This window comes from Choloepus didactylus, chromosome 3 (assembly GCF_015220235.1).
Source record: "Choloepus didactylus isolate mChoDid1 chromosome 3, mChoDid1.pri, whole genome shotgun sequence".
Classification (NCBI taxonomy): Eukaryota; Metazoa; Chordata; class Mammalia; order Pilosa; family Megalonychidae; genus Choloepus; species Choloepus didactylus.
The window spans coordinates 79,431,811-79,454,151 of record NC_051309.1 but is presented as its reverse complement, the minus strand read 5'-3'; the positions used below and the strand labels follow the sequence as shown (position 1 = coordinate 79,454,151).

At 38.2% G+C, this 22,341-nt stretch overlaps 1 long non-coding RNA gene across 3 annotated transcripts in view; it reads left to right on the top strand.

Moving 5' to 3' along the window:
* Positions 1-22,341, top strand: part of LOC119529521 — a 173,299-nt gene that overhangs the window by 20,624 nt on the left and 130,334 nt on the right. For all 3 annotated transcript variants that reach the window (XR_005215884.1, XR_005215883.1, XR_005215885.1), the window contains exon 3: positions 3,785-3,887. This is a non-coding gene — a long non-coding RNA (uncharacterized LOC119529521). The remainder of the gene's footprint in view (positions 1-3,784; positions 3,888-22,341) is intronic.

Here is a 22,341-nt window from a genome sequence, read left to right as displayed (position 1 = left end):
TAATGAATGCTCTAGACTTATTCACATCCTTAAAGCAGCTGTTACTCTGGTGACCTGAGAAAAAGATCTGAGCAGTAATTTCCTCCTGACCATTTCTGCTATTCTGCTAACAGGCTCAACTGGGCTGTTTGGGCTGATTGTCAGAGATGACACACCTGTATGAAAGCAGAATGCCTCTAGAGAAAGATGCCCTTGCTTGTCTGTTTATCAACAGAACCACTTTAACCAGGATGTTCCTTTATACCAGTTGGCAGAAATCTGTCTGGTTGGATATCGTTGATCAGTTTGACCCAGACTAACAGTTGCTTTAAGGATGTGAAAATAGATCCAGCACTTCCTTGTACACTTAAATGGGGAAGAGAAGAATATCTGCTTTTACTCAAATACCAGTGTCACTCATTCTAGCCCCAGAAGGAATGCAGGTTCTATTCACAAGATGCTTCTCTAATCGGGAATATCCTATGCTTCCCTTCTAAACCCAAGAGGACCTGAGTAAGCCAAGAAAAAGTTCTGTGTTAAATCTCTACACCACTTCCTTTCACCACTGGGGCTATGTAGAGTGCCAGGTTTCCATTCTTCAACCCAAGGTTCTTGGAAAAATGAGAATAGGATTTCAACTCTAAACTACTGAGTGCATATCCAAGGATGTGAAAGGAAAGGTGAATATCTAACGACATAACATACAATGTACTTGCCTATAGTCTTGCTTTGGGTTCCTCCAGAAGCTGACTCTAAGATGGGGATTTGAGTTCAAATAATTTATTTGGGAGGTTAACCAATTTTCTATTGACACAATAAGGCTGGGTAACAGGCAACCATTGTGTGTTGACATGAAACAATAAGCATTTATTTAGCTCAAGAGTCTGTGATATTTAGCCTCCCTCCCTTTCCCTCTCTTTCTGCTATTTATTTGAACCCAGGTCAGGTAAATACCTACCTGTTGTGACTCTCCTGTAGATTTGTGGATTTAGCACTGTAAAGAGGATTTGCTATTATTAAATAAAACAATAAACGGTAAAGGTTGTAGTACTTTATGAAGAACAACTATCTCTTGAAGGAGTCCAAGGTGAGAAAAAGTCACTTCCCATTCTCAATTTACCTCAATGCTTCCAAACCTCTCTCCCTGCCCTCCTTCCCAGCTCCTGTTAGTTTCATAAAATATGATGTTTCAGAGACATTATGGGCCCTCAGGACATAAATTATAATTTAAGTTTCAGAAAAAGGAAGGAGGAGTCTATGTCACTTAACTACAGAAGCCCAAGCATCTGCTTGCAGACTCTCTTGTTCCTATAGTATTTAATTTTCCCTGTGAGATCACAAAGGGCTACGTACATCTCTGTCCTTTCCTGAAATTGCTTTTGCTGTTTCCTTACATTTAGGAGCTGTGGAAACTATAAAGCAACTACCAGTTGCTGAGGAGTTAGCTTCCAAGCTCCATAGATGATCAGACTTATACTGCCCTTGGAGCAGTGGTGGAAGCTCAGAGTGTGAGCTGAACTCACACTTGGGCAAGCTGCTTAACTTACCCCATGGTTCAACTTCTTCATCTGTAAACCATAAGTAATAATACCTACCTCATTAGGTTGTTGGAGAGCTTAAATGAGCTATAATAAAGTAAATGATGCTTCAACTTCCTCATCTGTAAACCATAAGTAATAATACCTACTTCATTAGGTTGTTGGGGAGCGTAAATGAGCTATAATAAAGTAAGTGATTTAATAGTGCTTGGCTCATATGGTGCTAAATATCATTAGCTGCACATCAGACAAAAACAGTGAAAACTTGGACAGACTGCTGCACTATGAACTTGAACTAAATCATTTCTATGGTCCTCCTAAACTGCAATTAACACCTTGTAGCTAAGAGAAGAATCGAGCATCATTATGATAAACATTTCTCTCCTTCGTGGATTTTTCTCTCCTGCGGGTAGCTCAGTCTTTTCTCTAACTGTAAGTGTCTGTCTCTGGGATTCCATCTGGGCTTGTCAGGGAGACTGGCATGGATCTCTCTGCCTTGTAACTTTGGGATAAGCTGTGTTGGGTTGGGATTTCCCATGACCAAGGGCCCATTATATACCTTGTTACTATATTAATTGGTAACATGGCCTTTCTTATTACAGAGCTTGTTCTCAATGGTCCCAAGTTTGGTTTTTTTTCCCTAACAAAAAGATGAAGTTGTTGTCAAAGTTTGAACTACTTCTCCACTTCACTAAGCATGAAAAGAAAAAGCTCACAAAGTGTAGAGGAGAAGAGGGAAGAGTTTTATTGGACAAAAGAAGAAATCTGAGGAACAGAGAAATTAGATTAAGAAGAAAAATATCTGTGAGTTCTTCTACTCAGGTTCTGATTCTCCATAAGTAGTACATTTTCTTACAAGCAGAACAAAAGTGGGAGGAAGAGGTACAAGTAAGAAGACACTGAATAAGTACAAGCAGGACAAGACTGCAACTCTGGCAAGGAAAAGAGAAATGGTGAGGGGGTGCAGGTAAAGCACTGTTTCTATTTGGGTGGACTAGATTTCCCTTTTTTGTATTCATTATCAATACAACAAATATTTATTGAGCGTCTTTTATATGCTAGGTGCTAGGAGGAAGAAAGGTTGAAAAATATTACTACCCTTGAGCAATTTACAATCCACTGGAAACAATAAGACAATAACCCACACTTAAATGTATTCAGGGTAAGAAAGTTAGATGTGGTATAAAAAAGGTGCTGACCTCCATGGAAGATCAGCAGAAAGAGAATTTCATGCTGGGGAATCAAGTAATATTATTATCTTAGTTTTGCAGGTTGCTATGACAACACTCGATGGACTGGCTTAAACAATGGGAATTTATTGTCTTGGTTTCAGAGGCTAAAAGGTTTGCTTCCTTCTGGGGTTGATAGCATTCTGATGGGCTGGCAATCTGGGTGCCTTGGCTTTCCCATCCATACGGTAATGTCCTCTCCTTTCTCTTCTGGTTTCCCACTGACTTCTAACCTCTGACTCATCCCTATGGCTTTCTCTGACTATGTCTGAATTTCTTCTGCTCATAAAGGGCTCCAGCAATCTGATTAAGACTCTCCCTCATCCAGTTGGACCACATCTTATCGAAAAACAACATCTTTAAGAGGTCCTATTTGTAATAGGTTCATACCCACAGAAATGCAGATTGAGAACATGTATTTTTGTGGGGTGCATGATCAACCCCACCATAACTATATTTAAGCTGGGCCTTGAGAAATGAATTTGGAACTGGAGAAGAAATGGTGGGGCTTAGGACAGAAATGGTGAAATTAAGAGAATGAATTATTCAAAACTTTATTCTTGATGGAGGAAGAACAGCCATGTTAGATGGCTGGTTTGGTTTTGCTTTTTTGGGGGTTTAAGTACCGGCAAAACTCCCAGTCAGAGATTTTTGTAGGCAGCTGGGCATGTAAAACTGCAGCTCAGGTGAGATTCAGAGTTAAGAGTTAGAATGAAAAATCATTCCAATGGCACTGATTTCTGTGGGCAGGGCATGAAGCAGGGAAGGGGTGACACTGAAAAGCCCTCACAGACTTGCAGGTCATAAAGGCACTTTCTAGCCTGAGTCATCAGAGAAGAGCCGACTTTCCTTGCGCTTGGGGCCAGTCCAAACACTTTCCTCTCTCTGAAGCTAGCCCAGGCACACAAAGCAATCAACAAACCACAGAAGGGTGAGGGAGATTGATCATACCTTTCATACGAGTCTGCTAATCCTTTACTCTGGTTGTTTTGCAGTTTTTATTCAGCAGTGCCTGTATTTTCTCTTTTATCTTCACAGATCAGGAATTTGTAAACTCCGTTATGAACATGTCTTTGAAAAATGTCTACAAGAATAGCTGCTTTTCCAATTAGTGTCAGAATTTGAGGAAAAACCATATAAGGTATGTAAATAAGACTGAGATACGTTCCTCAAGGTAAGTGGTATTTGCACCTAAACCTGGTTTGAGACTGACTATAAGACAAACTGCAAATACCAGTGGAAATCCCCAGGTTTCTGCCAGACAGGTTTAAATAAGACCAGGGCACCCTGGGGACTCCTGATCACTGTTTTGTGGACAATGTTACACTCATCAGCGGGGTAGAAGGCAGTTCACTACAAGCTCCCTAGCAAAATATGCTTGCCACTCAGGTATCCACACCATTCCTGCTTGCCTGGAAAACTTCCTGCCTACACACAAAGCCATCTCAGGCCACTTAAAGGTATTCTTTCAACTCACAAACACAATCAGAATAGCATTCATTCAGGAGTACTTCCACTACTTCCACCATGGTTAAATGTTTTCTCCCCCTGAGTGATATGCCATTATTTACTCATGTTTGTGCTGTGTGTCAGCTTCCTTCCTAAACAATTATGTGTTTATTAATAATCATAACAATAACAACTCTATATTAAGTGTATCTTATTGACAAGCTCTGTGCTAAGCATTCTACTTATTTTGCTTCATTTTCATTTTTACAGCAATGCTATGAGGTAAAAATTATTATCTCTATTTTACAGTGAAGGAACAGATTCAGTGACGTTAATAACTTGCCTAAGGCCAAATGAATAGGAAATGGCAAAGCTGGGATTTGAACCCACAACTTCCCATTTATTTAAATCAGAGAATGTGTAAACATGCATGTATAATAGCTGTGGCATCACCTCTGTTATATTTCCTAGATTGTTAACCCTGGATATGGACTACGCATTTGATACTGTCTTTATATGTACTCTCAAACTTGCAATTCTGGCTTCCTGACACGTAATGAAACCTTGTGGTGGTGGTGGCTGTTCTATAGTATTAGGTCATGTACTTCTAATCACTTATCTTATTTGGTACTTTCTTAAGGCACCTCATATACCACTGATAATCATTATTCGAGATAAGTGTGGAACAGTAAAGTGACAAGGTAAGGTTAGTGTTGCCTTATAGGCATAGAAACCTCTGCCTCTGAGGTTGTGTTCTTCCTATTTGTTTATGGTAGGAAAGCTCTGGATTTGATCTACCTTGTTGCCATCATTAAAATTCATTAAGTGGACATCAACCAAAAAGTATTACAGCTCTGAATGAACCAAGTGATATGGACAAAACGCCAGGGAGAGAGGTCATCTGCTCAGGTTGGCTGGCCACCAGGAGGGGCCCGCACCGGAGACCATTGCCCTGGTGAAAGTACCACAGTCCAGAGTCTGCCTTCAGCTGTGTGTGATGAGAAACCAAAATGTAGAAATACTCTGGAAATGGATCTGGTTCTCAGAAAAAGATTTAGTTAACCTTAGAGAATAAGTTGTGAAATCAGGATGTCCATTTATTAGTATTTTATAGATGCTAAATTCCAACTTTTTTTTTTACATTTCAAAGTTTTTGACAATGAAGATATTTCTTACAATGGAGTTTAATATGGTGATGCCCCCCCACCCAGTCCTTTATAATAAGTGATGCATGCTATAATTAGCATCTTGGCACTGAGAAAATATGGCAATTAAAATGTGAAATGTAAGTTCCAAGAAGACTACAATCCTCTCGCCAATGCCTTCTCTCCCAGTTGATATAGGAAGTGAAATTATAATCAGAAGGTTGCCTTGTAAACATGGAATCCAACCAGAGTTAATTTTTTGATACGAATATTTAAAGAAATCAGTTAAAGATAATTTCACACATCTATCTCTATGACCAGAATGTAGATGCTACTCATTCCTCGGCGGGCAATTGGTGACTATGACAGACATGATTGTTTGCCTCTGAGCATCCATTCTCACCGAGCATTCCTGTATTGCAGAGGCTAGAAAAGTAAAACTTATAGTTCTCATTCTTCCACATAAATAGGATTCTGGAGGTGAAGTAAGTCCCTCAAGTGAGATGAATTTGTGCCTTCTATGCGAGAAATGCGAGGCAGAGGCTATTTGTATTCTCTGATGTTTTTGATGCTGTTTTCTGCTAGCAAGCAAGGCCATGGGGTCACAGTGTCTCAGCATGCAGTCTTCTGCTCTGAGAACTGGGTGAAGTGGTGGCAACTCTTTGATCCCTGAATGGATGTTTCTGAATTTAAGAGGTTCAGTGGCTATTCCAGATTTCTCAACCTCTTGATTAAGGCAGAGTCAGTTCAGTAGTATTCTGGGGATGGGTGGCCTTTCTGTGGCTTCAGTTTACTGAATTGAACCCTGACTGATAATTGATTCCCTCTGAAAGGGAAATATTTCTTTTTTCAGGTTACTATATTATTTCTATTGTCAGGTTAATATATCTAGTCATGCTGCAGTCAGTTTTTGACAACTTGGAGCCATTTGTCTCTTTGGGATGATAATGTACATCTCTTCTCTGCTCTATGATGTATTGATTCTATCATTTGGCCACTGGAGAGCAATGTTATCTCCAAGTTTTAGGGAACACCTAATTTTCATCTCCTTTACCATCTACAGGAAGAAATTTTAAAAATATACAGGGAATATGCTTCAATATATGTTACAAATTTAGCAACCACAAGTAAGTCATGAAGAGCATCAGCAAATTTAAAAGTATATCACACAGTGATGCTATTGCAAGCCATTTCATAATTGTTAAAATTTATTCCCTTTCTCACTGTGCAAGTTAAACTGCTTTAGACCAGAATCATCTCTTGCTAATTTTAAGTTTTGTTTTTTTCCCCAGGGGAAAAATTAACTTTCTTTCCTCCTTACAGAAGAACTTCAGTGGGTCAGCAGTATAGAGCAATTTAACAATTTTATGCAAGTCATAAATTAGGCAAAGACCTTGAGGAATGATACACATGTATTCAAATGGCCAAGGAATATACAATTTGGAAGACCTAATATGTTCCACAATCTTCTTTCATTTTCCACACTCAAGATAAACCAGAAATGATGTTTCCAAATGAGGATTGTAAGATGGGACTCCTTCCTATCCCAAACAATCATATTGATCAAAGACAAAACCATTTTTTCTGACTAAAGCCAGAATTCGACATGCCATCTGTTTGGGTTTGCTAAAGCTGATGGAATGCAGTATACCAGAAATGGACTGACTTTTAAAAATGGGGATGTATTAACTTATAAGTTCACAGTTCTAAGGCTCAAGGCATCAATGGGATGATACCTTCCTCCTGAAGAAAGGCTGCTGGCAATCTGGGCCTCCTCTGTCACATGGGAAGGTACATGGTGGCATCTACTGGTCCTCCTCTCCCAGGTTTCGATGCTTTCGTTTCTAGCCGCTCCACCTGTGGCTTTCTTTCTGAGCTTAGCTTCTACGTCTCTTAGCTTCTCTGGCTTTTTCTCTCTGAGCTGCTCTGGGGCTTTTTTTCTGTCTCTCTTAGCTTCTTTTTTCTGTCTCTCTTAGCTTCTCTGGGGCTTTTTATAAAGGACTCCAGTAAGAGGAGTAAGACCCAGCTTGAAAGAGGTAGGTTACATCTCAATTGAAAGGTCCCACCTACAATGGTTCTATACCCAGAGGAATGGATTAAAAGAACATGAGCTTCTCTGGGTACATACAGCTTCAAACCATTGCACCATCTACTGTCCATTGATAAGTAATAATATACTGACCAACTGACCATTTGCTTCTTCTCAGGAACTAACAATTATTTCTTTCTTTTAAAAATAGCTAAGTTATATTTGTGCTCATGATGCAATAGTCCTATTCCTTTTTCTCTACAATTGTGGCTCCTTGTGTTTATCTGTTCATTATAATTAATTATGTTTAAATTAACAAACCAAGGCTACAACCATCCTGTTTACCAGGACAGGTGACTCTAGTTCACGTAGACAAACCTGGGCTTTGTCTACAAAGAAATAATTGTATCCAAGTTACTTATCAAGAAAGGAGAGAGAAGAGGAAATTTGGAAGCTTAATTTTAAGTATGGCCTCCATGAGTCCACCTATTTTTTTATGGTTAAAAAGGAACCATGGGTCTCTGTCTAGAAGAGACAAGTGTAGGCTCAGTGGGGTTATTCTTGACAAGAAGTGTCCCAAATTCCCTTGAATGACTCAAGATCAATTTGCATTCCATCTGTCTATCTAAACTCTTTGATTTCATTTTATTCTCAATTTGTGCAATATTTTGGGATGTTTCTTGCTGTGAAAACTTTGTGATTATTGTAGTTTTAAAGTTTCCTCCTTAAAGCCCCAAGGGTTCTGGAATTCATCAAGTGAGACTGTGTCCATTCTTTAGGGAGAAGGAGAAGATGATAATTGAAAACTTGAAAACAATACTGTAGGTCACACCAGAAAGGTTAAAAATAGAAAGTAAAGGGAAAGCATTTGTCTCTCCTTCCCCATTCTCTTCTTCATCTGCCCTCTATTAACAACTGCCTTTTCCTTAACTCTCCTTGGTTTAGACCATCGGGTTTTCTTTCTCTTCTCTGTATAATTCTCCATATTCCTTTGAAGCTAAGGGATGTTGATGGGCACCTGCACTTTTGAAGCCCTGTTCACCCTCACTGTAACTGTGGAGAGTGGTAAAGTTGGAGTCACAGTTCCTCCATTGAAGTTAGGGGATTTATAGCATGTGGGATGCTTGTCTCAGAAAGAACCACCATGGCCGCCAACAACAACTCATATTTGTAGATGCTCATTGTTTTCAGGAATTTTTCACGGTATTTTCCACCCATGATAACTTCCATCCATTTCCTTTATTCTATCCTTTACATCAGAGGTATCCACTCTTTTCAACCACAAGTTTTCCAATATTTGAAAAACTTATCATGTCTTCCCTGGCCCCATTAGCCTCAAGCTAAAGATCTCATTTGGCATACATTTAAACTCCTCATCACTCAGGTCACCTTTTCTAGTTTATCGAAGTCCTTAAAAATATAGTACGGTGCAGACAATTGCAAAGGCTCATTTGACTCTTTCCTTCACTGATCCAGATATGATACTTGAAAAACTTGCGATTTAACATTCTGTGACTTTTCATACTCTTGGCATATATTGAACCTAAGGTCAACTAAAATCTCCGTATATTTTTTAAAAGCCAGGTTTCTCCTATCTTCTTTTGTATAATTTTTTTTATCTTAAATGAAGAACTTCAATAGTCTAAATTTTTTTTAAACTTTCAACTTGTTGGTTTTAGCCCCCAGTTCCAGGTTGTTTTCAACTGAAGATACTGAATCTTGAGTTTGTCAATTTATTTAGCTACACCTTTAATTTTGATAACTGTACTTTCAATGACCTCAAATGTGAGAACACTGTAGCTCTAGAATGAGGTCCACTGCAGTTGTTCAATGCAATTAAATATTAACAGATTAGAGCCCTGTGAAACTATGCTACAGAACTGTGTGCATTAAAGAACACCCTTTTCTTATACTTCCTAAAAAAATACATTTTTCCTTTGATTAAAATCAATGACTGATCATTGTACACAACACACACAAGGGAAAATAAGAAAATATAAATCACCAGTAATTCCTCTGTCTAGACGTGACTATTGCTGACACACTGCAATGTCCTCTGGTCTCATATATATATCTTTCAAATGAAATTAGAGTTGTACACACCATTTTGCCACCTGCTTTTTCACTTAATCTGTCTTGTCAATTCACTGCATATTTTCCTAAACCATCATCTATAATTGCTCCATAGAATTCCATTGTGTGAACATGCAATTCTTTTATTTAATCATTATCTTAATGTTGTTGGAAATAATTATTTTCAATATGTTATATATCCACCTACATCTTCCTATTAAATATTTGCTCTCTGGCTAGACTGAATGCCTATCATTCTCTCAAGTGGCTCTGACAAGGAAGGTGACATGGTGCTATGTGGTAATGTTTGACTTGCATTGTTTCTTTCTGCCCTTTTGCTACTTTTAGCGTATTCAGGCTGGGGAACTCTGGCAGAAAGAATGAGATGGAATAGTGCCAAGTAGCTCTAGCAGATATGGGAGAGATTGATTTTCAAAGGGTTTTTGATGGACACACCCTCCTTTCATTAAATTTAGAGTATTAATAACCATGTTTTCTCAGCTTTCAAGGGAAAAATATGTTTTCTAAGGTTGCTCAGATTTTGGGAGATGCAATGAAGCAATTGAAGACAGAGACTTAATTTTAGTTCCCTTTTTTGGTGAAGGGTCATCCAGTTCTACATCCAGAAACACAGACATTCTCCTTGAATCCTTCTTTTTCACCCCTCCACCCCTTTCTAAATATTCAGTACACCTTCAGGTCCTGTTCAATGTACCTTCCAAACATATTCCAAGTCTGTCTACTTCTCTTCTTCCCCACAACCACCACCTAGTTCAAACTAGGAATAAGACCCTTACTTGGACTTTAATAGTTTCCTGTCTAGATGCTACCACTCTCTCACTTCCATTGATTCTCTTCAGAACTCAAGTCTGATCACGTCATAGAAAATATCAATGGCTGCCCGGTGTTGTGAGGGTAACATGTCCCACAAGGGCCTGGCACTCTACTGCCTGAGAGGCAGTATAGTGTAAAGGTTAAGTGCATGCACTCCAGAGCCAAGACTGCCAAGTTCCATTCTTGGCTTTACCACTCACTAGCTGGATGATTCTGAGAAGTTGCTTAACTTCTCTGTGTCTCAGTTTCCTCATCTATGAAATGAGACTACTAATGGTCTTTTTCTAAAAAAAATTAAATCACAGGGTTTCTAGGAGGATTGAAAGAGTTAATATTTGTAAACACATAAAACCTGCTAGAAGCAGAGTAGGTGTCAAGGTAGTAGTCACTGTTATTATTAATCTCTTCAGCTTCAGCTCCTGCCACTCACTTCCCACTTCTCCAGCTTTCTGGGTTCCAGCCACCACGGCTTCTCCTCACTTCATCAAATGTGCCAGGCTCTTCCCTGTCCCACAGCCCTGACCAGCATGCTCTTCTCTTCTCTCTGATCCCTTGCTTTGCTTTCAACCTCAGCACTCTGATCCCTGAGACTATGACCTTTCCCTGGTGGCCTTTCTCTTGCAATTATTCGATTAATGGCTGCTCCCACTCATAATGGAGGCCTTAATCTGATTTGCTTACAGCTGTGACTTCTGTGCGTAGCACAGTGTTTGACACAGAGTAGCTGCCAGCAGGTGGCATCAAAGTGAATATTATTAACAGCTAAGCACTGGGCTCTGGAGCAATGGTTTGACCTCAAAGCATATTCTGAAACCCCAGGCCAGTGAAGAATGTCCATTCCTCAGTTTTTAGGGGTGAAAAAAGTTTGGGAATTCCACAGAGGTTTATTAAACTCCAATGATAATATATCACAGAACTTTCTAGAGAAGATTCTCTGATTCCTGTATAATCTCGCTTTATTTCGTCTGTGACTTTTTTTTAATGAGTCTGAGATAATGAAAGTAGCTGTTTCTGATAGATATCATGACTACTAGAAGACAAGAAAGGCCTGAATAAATTTAATTTATAGTGAATCACCAAGTCCTACTTATTGTAATTTCTACTTCTTCTCTGGACAAATATTTTACAAGACTTTGAAGCCATCTGGCAGTTCTCATTCATTTATTTCTTATCTTATGCATTCATTCATGCATTCATTTTGTCATTCAGGTTATTTTGAGCCCTCACCATACACAAGGCATTGCTCTAGATGCTGTAAGTAATAAAACATATGGAAGATATTGTCCTTGCCCTCTAGGAGCTTACAATATAATAGTATTAAATTTAGAATCTTGTTAAATTGCTTCATTTCTTCCACTGATATTATCCTATTCCTTTCTATCCTTATTTGTTTCAACTATTATCAAGCGGTTAACTTCCACCCAACCAAAAATTCTGAAGTTCATGGAAAAGTATGTGGTCATGACTTGGAATTGGGGGTTGGGGGCAGAAATGACAATGAACTGCTTTTTCTCCAGGGAATAGAGGAATATATTTAAAATGAAAATAGTATCATTTAGCTTCATAATGATAAAAAATAATAATAGCTAACCCTGTTCCAATCAGTTTAAATGCATTAACATTTCATCCTAGCAAACAACCCATGAGGTGGGTTACATTGTTACCAAAAATTACAAATGAGGAAACTGAAGGCTGGAAATTAGCACCAGGGACTTGAGGAAAAAAAGCCAGGGCCTCCTGGTTGCTTTTTTCTTGGAGTCAGTATTGAAAAATGTTTTGACAGTAGACCTACAAGTGAATGTCTTTCTTGATCCTTTAGTAACTAAATCCTTGAGAAGAAATATTAGATAACTTGAACTATACTGAATGGTATTGCAGATTTCTTGTATTTACTTTAATATTGGTCTTATTAAGGGCAAATATAAAATTATATTAATTGAAGTCTGCTTAGAAGAAAGCAGCATTCTTAATGGAATGAAGTTTCAATTCACTGTCTTAAGTCATCACCAGCTAGAGTTTGAATGAAAAAATTCCATGCAACTTGTCTTAGTTTTTGAAAAAGATTTTCTTAAATCAAGAAGCACTGTGCTAATCTCAAAGAAAAGGAGCTGAAACACACAGTTTTCATAAAGGATATGAAGTCTAGGGTTCTTCTTTTTCATCTATATTAATACAATCATTAATTACATTCTTCTCATATAAATGAGAAGAATGTAAACCTGTGCAAACAATATGTCAGAATAAGAAGGAATAAAAAAAAGAGTGGCTTTTGAGTAATTTTGAAATTAAGAGGAAACAATCAACCAGAGAATCTGGGGAAAATGTTGACATTGGTCTTCAGCTATTGTGGCCATATCCATGATTACTATGGTAACAGGTAGCAAACAATGACATAGTCTCAGGTTGAGTGCCAAGTTTAGGAAACTAGTCACACCCTGAGCAGCTCAAAGGTCTGGTTCTCTATCTGCTTTCCCTTGCTAAGTGGCTGTTGAAAAACCAAAACCACAAAGACACTCATCAGCATCAGAGAAAATATTAAACAACTAATTCATACATTTATTTATCCATTCATTTATTCAGCAAATATTTACACCATCTAACTACCTAGAAACGCTTCTCTTGGAGGAAGCAAAGTCACTTCTTAGAGAAAGCTTGATATGCTGCTTGCTCTGTTTTTCTGCTAAAGAGGCTCTCTAAAAATAATATTTTTTTCCAGGTTTATTTATAAAAAATGGTTGCTAAACTTTTAGGAATATGAAGGTTAAGACTTCCCGTTCCATATCAGTAGCCTACTGAGTAAATACAAATGACTTGAAAGCATTTCCTTTCTGCATGTCTGACACAGCTAAAAAGCTGAGTTCCTGGGTCTCTGCAGGAGTCATTATTCTGCTGAAGTCCCTAGTAATGAGTCCCCTGCTTAAACTCTCTTTATGTTCTCTGAGAACGATTTTTCTTAACCTATAAAAGGCCATGGGCTTTGGATTTAGTCTTTAATGCTGAGCTTATTCCCAAAAGCAGGAATGAAAAAGAGAAAAAAACAAATAAGGGCAACAAAAAGTGAATTGACGAAAAATAGAAATGAAATAAGTTTTGGGACTGAAATCAGTTGTAGATCAGGCATGTTATACACATTATTTTATACAATTCTTACAAGTGTATTCAGTAGGTAGTATATTACCTACAATTTACAAATGAGAAATATGCTCAATGTGTTGCCCAAGGTCAAATACTTAGCCTTGGGTTGGGCAGAGCCAGGAATCCAACTCAAATCCGTCTGACTCCAAATGAGTTTCTTTCACCACCCATAAGCAAGGAGCTCTGCTTTTACTGAACAGTGATTGTTAACGCATCACTTAGGCAGGGTCTGCTAGAGTTTCAGTCATTTGTCTTTTGATCAGTCATTTGATCTTGGTGTAATTTCACTCCAGATAAGGCACAATTAAGGTTACCAGAGAAACCTAGAAACTGAGGGACATTGCTCAGAACAAATGGATGAGGTCCATAGTCCATTCCTATGATGTGGCAGCTGCTCAATTACTGGCTGACACATATGCTTCCTGCAGGGAATGGCAAGTGTAGTAAAGGCATGGTTGTTTAAACAAGGGGGTACTAATCTTATTTGGTAAGAAAGCTTTTGACATAGTGCATGAGTACAAAATAATTAGAAAAACTTCAAGGACCAAAAAGCATCATTGGGATACCCATTCATTTGTTCATCCACTTACAAACTCAAGAATACTTTATAATTGAATATTATGTTCTGGCACTGTTCTAGATACTGAAGACCGTGCCACGATAATTAAGATATAGCCTCTCCGTTTATGTAATTTGTTCATAACTACCTATCAGTACCTCCTCTATATCACATATTGATTTAGGTACTTGGGATACTTCATTGAATAAAACAGTAAAAATATCTACTCACATGGTGCATATATTCTATTAGTAGGGGTAAAATACAAACAAATAAATAGAACAGGTGATAAGTGCTACTGGAGAAAAATAAAATTAGGCAATGGGGCTGGAGAATACGGGACTGAAGAGATGGGATCAAAATAGGATGGTCAGAGAAGGTCTCACTGGGAAAGTGATGCTAATCAAACATTTGAAGATGTGGGAGTGAGTCAAGCTATTATCTGGGAGCAAATATTTCATACAGAGGAAAGAGCAAGAACAAAGTCTCTGGGTGGGGAGTGTGCCAGAGGCATTTGAGGAAGTCATGAGGCCAGTGTGGCTCACCTGAAGTAAGTGTGGGGAAAGTGGCAGGAGAGGGGATCATAGATGTGACTGCGAGCTGGACTGTGTAGCACTTTGCAGGCTCTGGTAAGGATGTTGGTTTTCACTCTAAGTAAGACAGGAAACCATTGGAATATTATGAGCTGCTAAATGACATGACTTGGCATGTTACAAAAGGATCCCTCTGGCTTCTGTGATGAAAACAGACAATAGGAGAGCAAGGCTAGAAGCTGAAGTATCACACTGATTAACAAATTATTAGTATAATTTGGAAGTATCACAAAAATGCAAGTGAGAGATGAAGGTGTCTTGGACCAGGGTGGAAACAGTGAGAAGTGGTAAGATTCTGGAGGGGAGTCACAAATAATTCCAATCTCGTTGGCCTGGGGGTTTCTGCTTCTGGTAATAGCCTAGTGGCTCCTGTAATACCAACTTTTAGGTAAATAATGGATATAAATACTGAAGAATATATAAAAAGAAATTACCTGAAGGGACTGGTAATAATAAATGCAAGGAGATACTAGGGGTCAGGGGTAGATACTTGAAAGAAGGAAAAGGCAAAGAGTGTGATTGTATTCCAATAAAACTTTATTAGCAAAAAAAAAAAAAAAGAAAGAAAGTTGGGGATGCAGATTTGACCTGTGAAACAATAGTTTGCCACCTCCTGATGTGAGGCAATGAATTTGGTGGGAGCTGGCAGAGCATTAGAGGGAGGGAGTCAAGTGAAGGTTTATGATGCAGGAGATTGAGGAAAATATCCTGGAGTGATGACCTTGAATAAAATTAGTCCACTCAAGGAATTCATATTTTGGCAGGGGTAAGTTCACAAATAAATATCCCTGTTTAGGTGAGAGCTGAAGCTATGAATTTGGATGAGGTTGCCAAAGAGAATATGTAGAGAGAGAAGAGAAATAGGTTGAGGGAATAACTAAGGAAATACCATTATATATAAGGAGAAAGAACAGATAGAGAAGACTTCTAAAAGAGAGATCAGAGACATAGGACCCAGGAGCAGAGCCTGCTTCACAACCTGTGAAGGTGTGCAACAACCTGTGAAGGTGTGCAACCTGTGAAGGTACACAGGGGTCTATGCTCAGACAGGTCCCACACTTGGGTTAATGCTCTGTTGCCACCATCTTGAAATTCATAATAAGTTTTGAATAATTGAGCCTCCGTTTTCATTTTGCACTGGGCTCTGCAAATTATGTAGCTAGTCATGACCAAGAGAGGATAATTTTATAAAAGCAAGGGTGGGAAAGAGTTTCAATAAAGAGGAATTGGAGAAAACAGGGCTTCCAGATAAAAATGGCAAACAAAAACATTATTACTTTATCATTCTTCAGAAAATGAAATAAAATAATAGAAAAAACATGCCATTGTCAATGATAAAAAGAAATTGTCACAACCTCAAAACCATCATTTATGAAACACTCTTTTAAATATTGTGCATTCTTGATGAGATGGAAGAAGGAGCTGAGAGCAAACCTATAGATGCCATATCAGAGTGTAGAAATATTTATTTCTCAAAGGCCTTCCCAGTAATCCTTTGATTAGAGCAAAGAGAGCTAAGACATGGAGGATGCAGAGAGAGGGTTGGTCTATGGAGACTCCCAATGTGGCATCATAAAATGGGAAGGCTAATAAGCCATTTTTATTTTCTATAGAACAGCCTCAATCCTGAGCACTTGCAGATGCCTTTTGTTTGGTGTGCATGGTGTTTGAAACATACAGAAGTTTCTTTTTGAAAAACCTATATTTTTATAATCTATTGGAAAAAAAATCTGACCACAGCAGGCTTCCCAAACAACCCGACAACAATCAGCCCAATTGAGTAGTTGCTGTTCCTTTATGAGGGAGCGTGCACACTGCAGTTCACCACAGGCCCCACCACTCCCTCTTGCCTTACACTTGGCCCATCTCACTCATTTATATCTACTACTTTGTTCCAGTAAGCATTTTAGTTTGAAAACCCTGATATATGACCTATACTTCTAACCTAGGGACACCTCTAGGTGAAATGGAGTAAAGGAGGAATTTGCTGAGACCCACAATAACTGCAGAGGGGAGAAATTACCCCAGGATAAAGAAAATAGATTTGGTGAGAGGGTATTTAGGAAGAGAAGCTAAGTGCCGTCAATACACTCAGAGGCATTATGAACCCCCACCCCATTCTTCCTCCTTTATTTTTAAGCAAAATGGCTATTAATTCAAAGGTGAATACTAATCAGAAATAAATTTGCAGGGGAACAATGTATAACATTGTGATCACTCAGTTCATTAAAAAAGGGGGGGGAGGATAGAGGAGGGGCAAAATGGTGACATAGAGAAATCTGGAATTTACTTAGTCCCCAGAAGTAGCTAATAAACAACCAGGAACAACTAGTAAATAATCTAGAACAACTCTTGGGGGACAACCGTGACTGTCCACACGTCATATGCAAACCTGGATTGAGTGGAATGACTGAGATCACAGCATAAAAACTGTAAGTAAAAACTGCAGAACCATGCTGGGAGCCCCCTCCACCCATGGCAGGCTAAGCTGCAAGACCTCACTGTGGGAGAAAGCAGCATTCCCGGAGCAAGCAAACATAGCTCAGCCCAGCTCCAAATGGGGTTTTAATTAACAAATGTGGACTTCTGAATACAAAACCCTAACAAGCAGCAAAGTACCCTGAAGTCATTCCCAGGGGACAGGAGGTGGGGCTGATGGAAAAAAAATTAATTAAAAAAAATATACAGAGGCTTTTAGAGACGACTGACCTTAGAGAGCCAGAAAATGCCTGTGCCTTGGGAAAGGGAACCCAGAAGACTGGGTACTCTCTCTGACCAATGGGCAAAACTGGGGGCTGTGGACTGGCTCTGAAAAGGGGCTTTATTTCCCTTTTCATTATCTCTGCCTGAGTGGCTCAGTGGAGAAAGCCCCAGCCATTTTCAGTTTGCAGTGCTCTGACCCAAACGAATGGAGTTAACAGAGTCAGAAAGACAAAGAAGTAATCCACATGCAGAAGATAACTCCCTAGGGAGTGTAACTTCCCTAGGAGGAAGGAGGTGGAGCCCAGCTCTAGTTCCTGCCCTCCCTTCAGAACTCAGACTCCAGGGTCTGGGGTAAAACAATCAAACCAGAAACAACTTAAGCTGAGAATTAAAGGGGCCACACCTCTTTACACCAGTGGGGAGTAACACGCTGACAGGTGCCATCTGATGGGCAGGTTAGGAAAAGGACAGGGGCTAGAGGCCTCACAGGAAAGTATGCTGATCTTCTAAGACACACCCTCAGGGAAACTTGACAATGAATATAGCTCCATCTGAGACCTGAACCTGTTCTGGTCTGGGAAAATCTGATTGGGGTAACCAAGGAAACCAGATGCCTAGACAACAGAAAACTACCAATTACACTAGGAAAAATGAAGATATGGTCCTGTCAAAGGAACAATCTTACACTTCATTTGAGATACAGTTAAGATATGTTTCACTTTAATGAAACAATCAGTTAAAGATTTTCAAATAAATATGCTCAATCAATTCAAAAACCAAGTCAACAAGTTCAGGGAAGATATGGCAAAAGAGATAAAGGATATAAAGAAAACAATAGGCAAACATAAGGCAGAAATTGGAAGTTTGAAAAAAAAACTGGCAGAATCTATGGAAATGAAAGGCACAACACAAGAGATGGAAAACACAGTGGAGACATACAACAGCAGATTTCAAGAGGCAGAAGAAAGCATTCAGGAACTGGAGAACAAGGCACCCGAAATCCTACACACAAAAGAACAGATAGGGAAAAGAATGGAAAAATAAGAGGAATGTTTCAGGGAACTGAATGACAACATGAAGTGCATGAATGTACCTGTCATAGGTGTCCCAGAAGGAGAAGGGAAAAGGGGCAGAAGCAATAATAGAGGAAATAATCAATGAAAATTTCCCATCTCTTAGGAAAGACATAAAATTACAGATCCAAGAAGCCCAGGGTACCCCAAACAGAATAGATCTGAATAGGCCTATGCCAAGACACCTAGTAATCAGATTATCAAACATCAAAGACAAAGAGAGAATCCTGAAAGCAGCAGGAGAAAAGCAATCCATCACGTACAAGGCAAGCTTGATAAGATTACATGTGGATTTCCCAGTAGAAACCAGAGAGTCAAGAAGGAAGCAGTGTGGTACATTTAAGATACTGAAAGAGAAAAACCACCAACCAAGAATTCTATATCCAGCAAAACTGTTCTTCAAATATGAGGGAGTGTTTAAATATTCTCTGACAAACAGACAGAGAGTTTGTGAACAAGATACCTGCTCTGTAGGAAATACTAAAGGGAACACTACAGACAGGAGTGAGAGGTTTGGAACACAATTTTGGGTGATGGTAGCACAACAATATAAGTACACTGAACAAAGATAACTGTGAGTTTTTGAAAGAGGAAGGTTAGGAGCATGCGGGACACCATAAGGAAAGAGGAAAGATAAAGACTGGGATTGTGTAACTCAGTGAAACCTAGAGTACTCAACAATTGTGATAAAATGAACAAATATGTTTTTACATGAGGGAGAACAAATGAATGTCAACCTTGCAAGGGGTTAAAAATAGGGTGGTATTGGGGAAAAAATACAATCAGTGCAAACTAGAGACTATAGTTAGCAGAAACACTGTATTATGCTTCCTTTAATGTAACAAAGGCAATATACCAAAGCTAAATGCCTTTAAGAGGGGGACATAGGGAGGGGTATGGGACTCTTGGCATTGGTGATGTTGTCTATTTTATTCTAATTTAGGTTAACTCTGTCTTTCCTTTTGTTGCTTTTTAGCTTTCATTTTTTTTTCTTCTTTTTCTTTTTCTTTTGTCTCTCTACCTTCTTTGACTCTTCCTCTTTTGAGGAAGAAATGGAGATGTCCTCATATAGATGGTGGTGATGGTGGTGAATGCATAAATACGTGATTATACAAGGAACCATCAATTGTTTACTTAGGATGGAATGTATGGTGTGTGAACAAGATTGTATTTAAAAAAATGGGTTGATGAAGAAAACTTGAGGACACTGCAATGAGTGAAATAAGTCAGACACAAAAGGACAAATATTGTATGGTCTCACTGATATGAACTAATTATAATATGTAAACTCATAGACATGAAATATAGATTACCAGGATATAGAACAGGGCTGAAGAATGGGGAGCAGTTGCTTATTATGTGTAGAATGTTTAACTAGGTTGAACTTAAGTGTTTGGAAATGGACAGAGGTGACAGTAGCATGTTATTGTGAGAATAACTAACAGTGCTGAATGGTGTGTGAATGTGGTGGAAAGGGGAAACTTAGAGTCATGTATGTCATCAGAAGAAAAGTTAGAGGTTACAAGATGGGAATGTATAAAACAGTGAATCTTGTGGTGGACAATGTCCATGATTAACTGTACAAATATTAGAAATCTCTCTCATGAACTAGAACAAATGTATGACACTATAACTAGAAGTTAATAATAAAGGAGTACAAAGGGGGAAAATATACTCATTGCAAACTATGTACTACAGTTAATAGTATTTTAACATTCTTTCATCAATAGTAACAAATGTACTATACCAAAACTATGAATCAATAATGGAGGAGGGGTGGTTAGGGGTATGGGAGGATTTGAGTTTTCTTTTTTGTTTTTATTTCTTTTCTGGAGTAAAGAAAATGTTCTAAAATAGAAAAAAAAATTGTGGTGATGGATGCACAGCTGTGTGATGGTACTGTAGGCAGTTGTGCACTTGGATGATTGTACGGTACGTGAACAATCTCAATATAATTGCATTTAAAAAAAGGGGTGGGGGAATATAATCAAAAGTAAAATGACATAAATATACCAAAAATTAATTATCTAATAAATATAGGGAAGCTTCATATATTAATTTCCCAAAGTCTCAAAGAAATTATATGCACTATTAACAAGATTCTAAGTTCAAGGAAGCGATTTTATGACAACGAAGAGATGGTAAAGTAAGGTAGAAGAGCTTGAGGAAACTGTGGAAGGAAAAAATAAAGAAACCATTACCTTAATGAAAGCCAAATTAAAAGCTATAAAAATTTACTTAACATGATGGGAAGAGGGGTCAGGGGAAAAGTACATATGCTTAAAGAAATCATATGACAAGATATTGGAAAAGAGCAATATTATAAAAATTATGGCAGAAAATAACTATGAAAGACAAAAGAGAGCCAACATTCCCAAAATTATGTTCCTGGGAAAAATACAGAATATTGGGCAGAAAACAGGAATCATTCCAGGAAAGAATATGTTTGTGGATCTACATATTTGAAATGGCCCTTTATTTCAAGATATATTGATAGAGAATAATAAGTGCCAGGACATATCCTAGTGAGACTCCTGTGTTTCACTGATAATCATATATGTACCCTATCAGGAAAAGCACATTACATACATAGGAGGAAAACCAAGTTGGCCTCAGATTTTTTTTCATAGCCACACTTATTATAGAGGCCATGGAGGTAAACTGAGAGAAAAGAAAGTGTGAGCCACGAATTTTACAGTCAAATAAGTGTTTAAGTATATAGGCCACATACATTCTCAAACATGCAAGATCTTAGAAAACATAGCACTCAATCTTGTTCTTACCTTATTTATGAACATAATCTACTGGTCTTGACCACAGTGCTTAGTTCTCTATAGCAGTATTTGTTTTTCTGACTGCAGTTTTGCAGAAACATAAATAGAGATGCATTGAGTGAAGCCCTAAGTGCTACATTGTGTTCATTCGTCCTCAATAATTGGCTACTTAAATGGAGAACATAATGTCATAAAATTTCCAGGTGTAAGTAGGCATCAGAGAATGCCTATTCTAGAGATAAGTCTTTTGGTTGCATCTTGAGTCATTCGGTCAGTCAGATGGAAATAATAGTTCCTCTACTCTTAGTGGTACCATTTAAAAAAAAAATTTACTGTGGAATGTAACATATTTACATAGAAGTAATTTTCCAAATGCAATTTAACAAGTAGTTAGAGAGAAAATTTCAAAGAATTTTATGGGTTACAGTGGTACCATTTTGTCTTCATAATTTCAAAGACATTGAAGCCTCTCTGCAATGTTTTGTTTTGTTTTGTTTTGTTTTTTGTTTGTTTTGGAGTTCTGAGCATAGCATTACTTTTTAGGGATTTTATTGGGATCAGTCTATTTAGAGTTTTAAGAGCATGGACTTTGGAATTAATAAAGGTAGATCAATGGATATGTGATGCTGGGAGAGTCACTTAACCTCTCTGAGCCTCAATTATTCAGTCATAAAAAGGAAGTAATAATTCTGTCAAATACTTTTTGTTAAAATTTATCAAACAAGTGTATAGAAATCACTCAGCAGAGGATTTGGATTACAATAGATTCTCTAAATAATATCCCTTTTGTATGCTATGACTTAAACCGAGTCTGTAAATTGGGATTATTTTCATTTTTTAAAAGTGCCAAAAACTATTCACATAAAAGGCAGATTAATCACCAAATTTTAGAATTCAGTTCTGATCAACAAATATTGGTTGAACATCAGTCTATCTTAGAACGTGAGTTAGGTGCTGATGTTTCAAAGATAGGTAATACATACTCTCTGTCCTCAAAAAGATTGTGGTCTTGTGGGAGAGAGAAACACATACACAGAGTTCTACTGTAATAGGGATTTTTTTTATGGGAGATGTGCACAGGGTTTCTCAGAGGGTTTTCTGCAGAGCTCCTGTATCAGAGATCTCAAAGCATGCTTAAGAATCACCTGAAACTTTGAAATGCAGGTAATAATCTGCATTTTTAACCAGTGAGGCAGAAGGAGTCTCCTTCTATAATATGTGATTGTTG